The sequence below is a fragment of the Myxine glutinosa genome, chromosome 4, assembly GCF_964187855.1.
Source record: "Myxine glutinosa chromosome 4, kmMyxGlut1.1, whole genome shotgun sequence".
NCBI classification, from domain to species: Eukaryota; Metazoa; Chordata; class Myxini; order Myxiniformes; family Myxinidae; genus Myxine; species Myxine glutinosa.
In genome coordinates this window covers 181,611,991-181,624,236 of record NC_136264.1, presented here as the reverse complement: position 1 = coordinate 181,624,236, position 12,246 = coordinate 181,611,991, and the positions used below count along the sequence as shown (strand labels likewise).

General features: G+C 47.6%; 1 protein-coding gene across 4 annotated transcripts in view; it reads right to left on the bottom strand.

Moving 5' to 3' along the window:
* LOC137425538 (protein deacetylase HDAC6) overlaps positions 1-12,246 on the bottom strand; it is an 88,991-nt gene that overhangs the window by 70,388 nt on the left and 6,357 nt on the right. The window contains exon 1 of one of the 4 annotated variants that reach the window (XM_068114069.2): positions 1,197-1,246. The exons of 1 other annotated variant lie outside the window; for it this stretch is intronic. The gene's annotated coding sequence lies outside the window, so the exon portion shown is untranslated. Of the gene's footprint in view, positions 1-1,021; positions 1,247-12,246 lie in introns of those variants that run through there. 2 more of the 4 variants (XM_068114068.2, XM_068114070.2) reach the window with 2 other exon arrangements.

Below are 12,246 nucleotides of genomic sequence, written 5' to 3'. Positions count from 1 at the left end.
TACGCATTACTCTTACCAAATTGAACAGGTTTGAATTGTCCACAGACAACTAGAACCTTATATCTTAGCAACTGGCAACCACAGCAGAGTGCTGATGGCCTAAAGGTGTGCACACTCGTCTGGGTTCAAATCCTGACCCATCTATAAACCGTCATCCCGGTGTTTCACAGGTAGGGAGATCCATCAATGTATGTGCCGTCTCTCGGATGGACGTTAAACTGGCGTCCCGTCTGCCGGCATTCGTGGGTGGACGTTAAATATCCCACGGTGTCTTTTGCGGAGAGTAGGCGAGCTATCGCCCGCACTACGACCAAATAGCAAAATTCCAGCCCGAACCAGTGTAGCGGCCATCACATCAGCAGAACAGCCCCACTCTCAGCCAATGATGCTACCCCACAGCCATCCATATGCTGCATTCAAAAGAAGAAAAAGAAGAATAGGAAGAAGAAGAAGCGGAAACGGAAGAAGAAGAGGAAAACGAAGAGGAGGAGGCAGAAGAAGATCCCATTCTGTCCCTCACAAATAGTTGGCGAATAAGAAGAAATTTGAAGAAAATTGGCGCTGGCATGCTGAACAAATTTTTAATTCCTGCACCAACTATTGCTGGGAAGGCAACGGCAAACCACCCAGGGCCAGTGTATTCCTTGCTGTGGAGCTGCTTCGGCAGCCCCGCGCCTGCCTTCAGATGAAGAAGCACAAAGAGACGAGCGCGAAACGGAGCCGCCTGTTACTCATTACTCATTACTGTACTCAGCTAGACATCCATGGTGATGGTATCCGTTGCTGTATCAATATCATGGCTTATTCGGGGAGACAGAGGAGAGGCGGAAAAGGTTAGAGAACGGACAAACAACCATGGGTTGGCAACCATTGCGCTTATTGTTGTATGGGAATCTTATTGTTATCTTTATAACCGCTATAACGTTAATAAAATTAAATGACTGTGCATAAATCATAAAGTATTCTCAGGAAAAGAAAGATTTAAGAGTTTCTGGTACAGCGGCTTTTATATTTCACTCACAGAAACTCCAAAAGATTGAAACCGATTCGTCTTGAAGGAGAGACCAGACCCACACACCCAGCGGAGGCCTATCTGTGAGCAGCACAGTCTCGACGAGAAACGATCTCCATGAGACGAGACGAGACACGAGACGAGAGTGAAATAATTATATAATTTGGCGCCTCACAGCCCTCACCCGATAAAACAACTTCGTACGAGATGACGTCACCGCGTATGCACGACGTCTTGACGTTTGAGATGGCTTCGTCGTCTTTGTGGTTTATTTTCCCTCACATCCCCGAACGATTGCTTCGGTTTGACATGAGATCGTTTATACGGAATTTGAAGATTTCTGACATAAACACCAGATGTTGAATAACAGTGGAGAGCAGCGGCTTGCTTGATTCAAAGCACTCAGCAAGTTTTCCAACGGAACGGAGCGCTTGGTACCGCTTAACAACATGGCGGTATCTTTGGAAACAGTGCTGTCCAGGCCGTCGTTTTACGTTTTAGAAAAACCTCTTGAATGCGACAACTTCACCAAACCAATTTATTGTGTTGGCAGCGGCTAAAAATGACGAGGAAGAGGGAAAGAAAGATAAATGAATGGGGAGTCAGATTGGTCAGGAGGAGCCCCCTACCAAACTTGTCTATGGACCCTACCATTGGCATTGTGCATTTTGTAAACGAGCAACGGTACCCGCCCCACGGGCGGGGCTTCAATTGGAAGGCCCAAATGAAAAGGCAAATATCAGAAATTGAAGGCTTTTTTATTTTCAATGATTTATATAAACATCCGTTAAATCATATCACACGCAAAGCATCAAAATCTAAACAGTATTTGTAGAATTTCAATAAAAGCCAAATCACTGTTCATATCGGTAAATATTATTCCACCGTGTTTGGAAAAACTGGAAACTTGGAAAAATTGGAAAAACAATATAGCCTATTTTACTCCAGGGGGTTCCAGGATTACCCACCCAAAATTTCGTTGCGATCACTTCAGCCGTTTTTGCGGTACTTGGGAATGGACGGACATTTGATGAATTATAGTAAGATGATGTCTAAAGATGGAGTAAAAAATCATTTTGTAAATGGGGTAAATGGTCTTGAAAGGTCTACAGGTCAAAATGGTCGAAGGTGTCTAGAAGGTTGAAGGGTGTCTATTAGGGTATTAAAAGGTTATAAAGGTCTAAACTCTGAAGGTTATGTTGCAATAGTAGTTAGGATCTAGGGGATTGTAATGGTAAGAAAAGGTGTCTTAAGCGGTCTCAGCATCTAAAGAAGTATAAAGGTCTAAATGGTCTAAGGAGTCTTAAGGTGTCCAAGGGGTCAAAAGTGTCAAAATAGTCTGCAGGGTAATATGTTCCAATAGTCGTTAGGGGTCCAACGGTATAAAAGTCTACGGAGTCTGAAGGTGTCTAAAGGGTCTTTGGTCTCTAAAGGGTCAAACGGATCTGCAGGGTCTGCCTCAATGGGGTCTGAATGTCTAGAAAGGCCAAAGGGGTCTAAATGACATAAATTCTTAAAGGCGTCGAAAGAGTCTAAAGGGTAAAATATTTGAGGGGTCTAATCTTACTATAATTCACCAAATGTCCGTCCATCTGTTCGAAGGTAACGCAAAAACGGCTCAACCGATCGCAACTATATTTTGGGTGGGTATTCCTGGGACTCCTGGGAGTAAAATAGGCAATATTGTTTTTCCTATTTTTCCAAGTTTTCCAATTTTCCAGTTTTTCCAAACACGATGGAATAATATTTACCGATATGAACAGTGATGTGGCTTTTATTGAAATCTTACTATAATTCACCAAATGTCCGTCCGTCTGTCTGTCTGTCTGTCTGTCTGTCCGTTCGAAGGTACCGTAAAAACTGCTGAACCGATCGCAACGATATTTTCGGTGGATAATCCTGGGATCTCCAGGAGTAAAATAGGCTATTTAGTTTTCCCAATTTCAGCTTTCGTCTCCAGCATTCTCAGGTTTGGACTCCCGCATAACATTCGCGTTCGCATAACGTTCATTGTGATGATGTTCTCATTGTGACGATGTTGTTTTCCTGGGTGCCGCACAAACGGCTGCACTGATCGCTGCACAACTGCACCGATCGAACTCAGTGACCTCGGACAAAGACCTTTGATAAGGACACGGGTTGAATCCCTCCTTGAGAGAATTCCAACCCCCACCCCCCCCCCCTCTCCCACACCCGGCCTCCATCCCCCATCCCCCCCCCCCCCCCCCCCCGCCATCATGGCCGTCTCTCAAACTCACAATCCCACGAGATATGCGGGAAGGACGACCCAAAACCAATAATAAGCATCATTAAACACCCGTATTGTGTATGCTCTGTACGTTCAGCGGAGGTATGTATGCTCTGTACGAATTGTGTATACTCTGTACGTTCAGCAGAGGTATGTATGCTATGTACGAATTGTGTATGCTCTGTACGTTCAGCGGAGGTATGTATGCGCTGTACGAATTGTGTATGCTCTGCACGTTAAGTGGAGGTGTGTATGCTCAGTACGAATTGTGTATGCACTGTACGAATTGTGTATGCTCTGTACGTTCAGCAGAGGTGTGTATTCTCTGTATGAATTGTGTATGCTCTGTACGAATTGTGTATGCTCTGTACGAATTGTGTATGCTCTGCACGAATTGTGTGTGCTCTGTACGAATTGTGTATGCTCTGCACGTTCAGCGGAGATGTTTATGCTCTGTACGTTCAGCGGTGGTGTGTATTCTCTGTATGAATTGTGTGTACTCTGTACGAATTGTGTATGCTCTGTACGTTCAGCGGAGGTGTGTATGCTCTATACGAATTGTGTATGCACTGTACAGATTGTGTATGCTCTGTACGTTCAGCGGAGGTGTGTATTCTCTGTATGAATTGTGTATGCTCTGTACGAATTGTGTATGGTCTGTACGAATTGTGTATGCTCTGTATGTTCAGTGGAGGTGTGTATGCTCTGTACGTTCAGTGGAGGTGTGTATGCTCGGTTCGAATTGTGTATGCACTGTACGAATTGTGTATGCTCTGTACGTTCAGCAGAGGTGTGTATGCTCTGTACGTTCAGCGGAGGTGTGTATTCTCTGTATGAATTGTGTATGCTCTGTACGAATTGTGTATGCTCTGTACGAATTGTGTGTGCTCTGTACGTTCAGCGGAGGTATGTATGCTATGTACGAATTGTGTATGCTCTGTACGTTCAGCGGAGGTATGTATGCTCTGTACGAATTGTGTATGCTCTGCACGTTCAGCGGAGGTGTGTATGCTCTGTACGAATTGTGTATGCTATGTACGAATTGTGTATGCTCTGTACGTTCAGCGGAGGTATGTATGCTCTGTACGAATTGTGTATGCTCTGCACGTTCAGCGGAGGTATGTATGCTCTGTACGAATTGTGTATGCTCTGTATGAATTGTGTATGCAATGTACGAATTGTGTATGCCCTGCACGTTCAGCGGAGGTGTGTATGCTCTGTACGAATTGTGTATGCTCTGTACGTTCAGCGGAGGAATGTATGCTCTGTACGAATTGTGTATGCTCTGTACGAATTGTGTATGCTCTGTACGAATTGTGTGTGCTCTGTACGAATTGTGTGTGCTCTGTACGAATTGTGTATGCTCTGCACGTTCAGCGGAGGTGTGTATGCTCTGTACGTTCAGCGGAGGTGTGTATTCTCTGTATGAATTGTGTGTGCTCTGTACGAATTGTGTATGCTCTGCACGTTCAGCGGAGGTGTGTATGCTCTGTACACTCAGCGGAGGTGTGTATGCTCTGTACGAATTGTGTATGCACTGTACGAATTGTGTACGCTCTGTACGTTCAGCAGAGGTGTGTATGCTCTGTACAATGAGCAGAGGTGTGTATTCTCTGTAGGAATTGTGTATGCTCTGTACGAATTGTGTATGCTCTGTACGAATTGTGTGTGCTCTGTACGTTCAGCGGAGGTATGTATGCTATGTACGAATTGTGTATGCTCTGTACGTTCAGCGGAGGTATGTATGCTTTGTACGAATTGTGTATGCTCCGCACGTTCAGCGGAGGTGTGTATGCTCTGTACGAATTGTGTATGCTATGTACGAATTGTGTATGCTCTGTACGTTCAGCGGAGGTATGTATGCTCTGTACGAATTGTGTATGCTCTGCACGTTCAGCGGAGGTATGTATGCTCTGTACGAATTGTGTATGCTCTGTATGAATTGTGTATGCAATGTACGAATTGTGTATGCCCTGCACGTTCAGCGGAGGTGTGTATGCTCTGTACGAATTGTGTATGCTCTGTACGTTCAGCGGAGGAATGTATGCTCTGTACGAATTGTGTATGCTCTGTACGAATTGTGTATGCTCTGTACGAATTGTGTGTGCTCTGTACGAATTGTGTGTGCTCTGTACGAATTGTGTATGCTCTGCACGTTCAGCGGAGGTGTGTATGCTCTGTACGTTCAGCGGAGGTGTGTATTCTCTGTATGAATTGTGTGTGCTCTGTACGAATTGTGTATGCTCTGCACGTTCAGCGGAGGTGTGTATGCTCTGTACACTCAGCGGAGGTGTGTATGCTCTGTACGAATTGTGTATGCACTGTACGAATTGTGTACGCTCTGTACGTTCAGCAGAGGTGTGTATGCTCTGTACAATGAGCAGAGGTGTGTATTCTCTGTAGGAATTGTGTATGCGCTGTACGAATTGTGTATGCTCTGTACGAATTGTGTGTGCTCTGTACGTTCAGCGGAGGTATGTATGCTATGTACGAATTGTGTATGCTCTGTACGTTCAGCGGAGGTATGTATGCTTTGTACGAATTGTGTATGCTCCGCACGTTCAGCGGAGGTGTGTATGCTCTGTACGAATTGTGTATGCAATGTACGAATTGTGTATGCTCTGTACGTTCAGCGGAGGTATGTATGCTCTGTACGAATTGTGTATGCTCTGTACGAATTGTGTATGCTCTGTACGAATTGTGTATGCTCTGTACGTTCAGCGGAGGTATGTATGCTCTGTACGAATTGTGTATGCTCTGCACGTTCAGCGGAGGTGTGTATGCTCTGTACGAATTGTGTATGCGCTGTACGTTCAGCGGAGGTATGTATGCTATGTACGAATTGTGTATGCTCTGTACGTTCAGTGGAGGTATGTATGCTCTGTAAGAATTGGAGAGGGAAGGCTACCCATCGATGCAGAAATCGGCGAGTTCAAAGTTCAAGTCAAGGAGGACTACCTGACCCAAGGAGAAAACGTCAAGAGCCTCACTGACATCATATTCAGCAACCTGAGCACCTTGCATGCTGACAGGAACTGGCTTTGCAGCCGAACCATCCTCTGTCCTACGAATGAGGCGGTTGATGAAGTGAATGCGATCGTACTGCGGCAATACCCTGGGAAGGAATCTGTCTACTTGAGCAGCGACAAGATAATGGAAGTAGAGAACAGACACCAATATCCAGTAGAATTCCTTAACTCGATATGCGCATCAGGAATGCCTTCTCACAAACTCTGCTCGAGAAGGCAGCTACGATAATGCTCCTGCGAAACTTTGACCCTAAAAATGGCCACTGCAATGGGAGTCGTTACATCGTGGACAACCTGATGCCGAAACTCATCGATGCGACACTAGCTACTGGGCCTCATGCTGGAAACAAGATCTTCATACCGAGGATTCCAATCATTCCATCCGAATACCTGTTCCCCTTCCAGATGCAGCGAAAACAATTCCCTGTCCGACTCTGCTTTGCAATGACCAGTAACAAGGCTCAAGGTCAGACATTAGAAAAGGTAGGCATCTACCTAAAGACAGATTTCTTCAGCCATGGACAGCTTTATGTCGCCATGAGTCGCCTTGGCAGCAGCGACAATATAAAAATGTTTGCCAAGAACTTCAAAGAGAGACAAGCGTTACGCCTCAAGCGGACGCCTGAAATAGTGCCAAAACATGAGTTTCGTTCCGAACTCGTGGGACTACGATTTCTATGCATTGTTTTATTGTATACAACCTGCCTGACCTGACTTTATGTTAAAAGTTTAACTCTGAAATCCTGCCAGTTTCCGTGAACGACCACATCAAACTCGGTCATGTAGAGTCAAAAAGGAGGGTTTTTATCTCCGGTGCCGACTTTGCGGCCTGGTATCTCCGTCAGTACATATAATTCAGCCTAGGAATCTTTGCTAGGCACAGACCTCCCATGGTTCTGTGGCCCTGCCAGTTTTGAAGGCTCTTACTTACGCACGCATCATACAGCGGAAATGTAAAAAATGTACTTTTGTCGTACGTACCTACTGTAAAATTCAATGAATTTCTCTGAAATTAACCCAAAATATTTCCGAAACCATCAGAGATATCCTCTCGAAAATGGGTAAGCTTGGCATATGGAAGGGATACTGCTTATTGACGACGTTTCGTGGTTGTCTGGAAAACAACGGATGAAGGGGGCGACACTAAAAATGCCTCCAGATGCATATGGGGACCGCATGATGCATATGGGGACCGCATAACACTTACACTACCCTCCCCGGGTATTCGCGATGGGGGTCCATCCTTCCCCCATTCACACCTTCGCACCATCTACTCCACTCCATTGTTTCCACCATACTCACTCCACGACCATCCATTCCAATACTCCATATACTCCACACTCCATGTCTTCCACACAACCATTCTCCAAACACCTGTCGTTGCACACCTGTGCAATCACACCTGGTACCACCTGCACCCTCCTTCCTTCCTGGACCATTTGGTCAGCACAATACTCATCACCATCACTCACTCAAACACTGCTCCATACACCTGTTCAGTTGCACACCTGTGCAATCACACCTGTTAACCATACACACGGCATCATCTGAACTACCTGTTGCCCTGCTAACTTAGTGCTCCCCGTCTTCCCTTTAAACTAAGCACATACCATGTCATTATCATCCACTCTAACCTACCTGCGTCCCCACTACCGGTATCATTGTCACTACCTAATCTTAACGTTACCTAAGGTCATCGCTAGGTCCCTACACATTATATCCTAACCCTCCCGGGCTAGTTTTCACTGCCAACCCCATAAGTCTAGTGCTCCTTTGCCCCCGTTGTGAGAGATGGCATAGTTGCCATCCCATCACATCGGGTATCTCCCACTATAAATTTAGCTTGTCCAAATTCAACCAATCAAAAATTTGCCAATCACTACCCATCATCTGCCAATCATTACTGCCAATCATCAAATTTTGTTTTTCTAATTTCGGGTCCAAACAACTATCCTCATCATCACAGTCTACTCACTAGTGCCTCTCGGTGCGCCAATTCACTTCTACAGCCCGGCTTCGTAAAGCCGAGCAATGAATGCGGGTTGCTTGGTGCCGGCGGCTGGATGCGTCCGACATTCGGTGCAAGGACGGGGGCTTACCCGGGCCGAGATCCCACGCACCATCTCGGCACAGAGCCGTCCAATGGCCCGATCTCGACCTGCCGGAACGCCTCAACAAGAAGGGGTCGCCATGACGACCCTTCCTATAGGGCTGCCCGCTCCGTCTAGTGGAGCACGGACGCGGCCGTTCAAAGCGCGGCCCGGCGTGGATCGCGTACGGCGGTTCTTTCGAAACCGCCGTGGTTCGGATTCCCGCTGGTCCTCGCGGCACGCAAAGCTGCCCGGCGCGCACCGAGGGCCCGATTCGGCTATAAGTCGCTCTAATCGCTAACCCGGTTACCGTCGATGCTTCACCTGCATGCTCACATGCATACGCTACCCCTTTCACCCTCACCGAGCTCGGTGCTCCAACGCCGCCCGTACACCCCGCGTACTTCGCTATTGCACTCGTTCTTTCGCTCACAGACTTGGTCACACACCTGACCACAGCACAGCTTTGCACACACTCGTCGTTCGCACACCTCACCAACACACCTCTTCGCGCCCCCTCCTCGGTCACCTCCTCTGTGACAATCACAGGTGCGCTCTCACTTGCACACCCAACCACGTGCCTCACTACCAATTCCAGTGTGCATTCCCACACACGCTCTACCATTCCAGGTGTGCATCCTTCCATTCCAGGTGTACATCCTCTCTCACCTGCCACAACCAACTCACGCTCCGTGTCACTCTCACTACTCTCACCACCACTCTTGACAGCGCACTCTTTCCTCATGCACTCCTCTGTTACACACCTTTCTCACGCATCCTCTTGCGCACACTCTCCCATTACACCCTCTGTAACATTCACCACAGGTGTACACTCTCTCGTTACATCCTCTGTAACACTCACCACAGGTGTGCATTCTTCCTTACTTTTGACAGCGCACTCTTTCCTCATGCACCTGTCTGTTACACACCTTTCTCGCGCATCCTCTTGTGCACACTCTCTCGTTACTCCCTCCGTAACACTCACCACAGGTGTACACTCTCTCGTTACATCCTCTGTAACACTCCCCACTACGCGCTTCCATGTGCTCCCTCGCACACGCGCTACGACCGACTCACTCTCGACAGCACACTCACTCCTCGGCGCGCACTTTTTCCTTACACACCCCAGAGTCGGCCATTCTCGCACAACTCTTCCTTCGCACACCGTACCTGTCGCACACTTCACCAGTGGCCTCTCACGAACACCCGGATCCAAATCAACCCCCAAGCCGACTGAAGCTCCCCTCACATCATCTACATTTCCGAATATATCGCCACTCACCTTGGCACCTCGTCGTCGCACCTCCTTCACCACCTGCAAACTCTTTATTTGGTTAGCGAGCACATCATCACGATTTGAGCACCGACCTTGCACATATTCCATCACCTCCTCCTGCATTTCTCTCTTAGTTTCCGTCCGTCTCTTCTTAATTTCACTCACCCCCTCTTCCACCTCCTTTAACTTTTGCTTCACCTCTTTTATTTCCTGGTGCGTCTCCTCTATCTCGTCCTCTAAGGCTACCTTGACCGTTTCTATGTGCGTCCTCACCTCCCGGTCCTTCGTCTCCATTACTTCTGTTACCTCGTCCAACCTCGTTGTCAGTCCCTCACGTACCATCTGACATTGCCTCTTCGTCGCTATCAAGTCGTCTCTGATGTCTTTTTGTGTCGCTTTTAACCCTCCTAGTACCACAGTGTTCTTTTGTACCTGCTCCACTCACTCCGTCTGTCCCACCGTCAGCTGTTCCACCTCCTGCGTCAGGTCTTCTATGCCCCCCTGTAACCTTGCCGTCCCATTTCTCACCTCTTTCTCCATACGCTTTTCACCTCGCTTTACCTCCTCGCGTACCCCGAGACCTCCTCGCTTACACCTCGTCGTATCTCCTCCTTCATCTCCTCCCTCTTTTGTAGATGCCATCCTCATCTGTCCCAATTCATCCCTCTGAGCATCCAATTTGTTTTCTACCCCGATTTTCACCTCCTCTATCTGCTCTCCCATTTGTTTAATTTCCCGGGCCGATTGCTCCCCTATTTCCCGCAATTTGTTTTCCATCTTGTTTTCTAACCCCTCTAACCCATCTTTCACCCCCTCTATCTGATTCTCCTGGGCAGCCATTCTGTTTTCCACCCCCATTAACCCATGTTTCACCCCTTCTATCCCATTGTCTAACCCCTCAAATTTCTTGTCTACCCCCTCAAATTTCTTGTCTAACCCCTTAAAATTACTGTCTAACCCCTCAAATTTCTTGTCTAACCCCTTAAAATTATTGTCTAACCCCTCAAATTTAGCTTCTAGCCGTTCCCCCATTTTGTCCATAATGGCCCCCATTTGTAGCAAAAAAAGGTTCGAATCCACCGGGGCGCTGCTACGGTCGCAGGCGCCGTAGCCATGTGCGAGGCGCCATTTTGCGCCCATAACCTCGTGCACGAGAGCGCCATTTTGCGCGCCTGAAACCTCCTCAACCACCTCCTCATTGCCCTCCTCCACATACATTTCCCCTAGGTCCTGGGTCGATTCTACCCCATCTATCTCTCCCACCGACATCCCGTCGCCTTGACCAGCCATGGCGCGATTTCAAAATTCGGGTTTTTCTTTAAAACAACACAAATTTTGGCAGCTCGTAATTTTGAGCGCGTTAAGCACGCTTCGGGTCCGACCCCGCTCCCGACACCAATTGTTACTGCCAATAGTACAATTGGTGTTCCAAAATTTGGGCTAAATAAATTTAGTCCCAGGTCCGAATCCGACACTCCTGACACCAATTGTTACGGACCGCGGATAAGATGTTGGTTTTGCCGAGCGGAGGCCCCGCGGCCCTAACAGTTACCCCGACTAACCCGATTCCCGAACGTTGGCCGGATCGCGCCACAGATATTCAATATGGAAAAGACAAAAGCGACACGGATGTGAAGAAGAAGAAGAAGAAGACGAAAAAAAGGTTGAAAATACTACTAAATTTATTCCTACTATATACACGCTCAAAGTAACCAAGGAAGAAGGAAAGATAAGAAAATAATATACAGAAGAATTAGAGACACAGTGCAATTATTACCTTATACAAGCTTAATTAAATACCCATGGACAAGACACACAGAACAAACTCACGTACACAAAAGGATGGAAAGGCAGGAGGTGGATGGCTGGAGGGAGAGGAAGGTCCAATGGTACTGCAGCACGATCGGCGCGTTTAACAGCTGCCGTTCCTTCGCGACCCTGCTCAAAACTGCCGTCAAGGCCCCAAACTGCTGTTGTTGCTGCTGTTGCTGCTGCGGCTGTGTGGACGTCGCGTGCTCCTTTCAGGACTCGTCTCGTCCAACCACACAACTGAACAACGTGCTTGCTTCTTGCCCAACTCTCTTGCTTGGTCCAACTTTGGTGAGCAAGGCGACGAATAGCAGGCTTTGTGCTTCCCTGGATGATCTCACGCAGTACCTTGCGTGCGCGGTTTTATAGCGCCTCCGGCGATCAAGCCGCCGGCCTTCAGGACACGCCCATCGGTGTGCTCACCTCGGCCCTGGTTGGTCGCGCGACCCTCTGGCTCCGCCCTTGATGACGACGGGCGGGCACGCCCTTCTTCCCCGACCCGAGCACATGTTCAATGGTGGTTTTGGAGGGGATGTAATTGGCAATTGAGGCTTGGCAATGACGAAAGGGGAAATGGAGGTTTTGGGAATGGGATTGAAGAATGAAGGGAATCTATCTTATTTCACTTTGTGCAATGGAGTGTCATCTTAATGGAAGACAAGGCCTTACCCTAATACACATAATAAAGATATAACTATCAACCAGGGGGAAATCTATGATTGGCTAACGTGTATGCTTTATGGAATTAACTACGGGAACGCCCTTTGACCTTTATACAACAC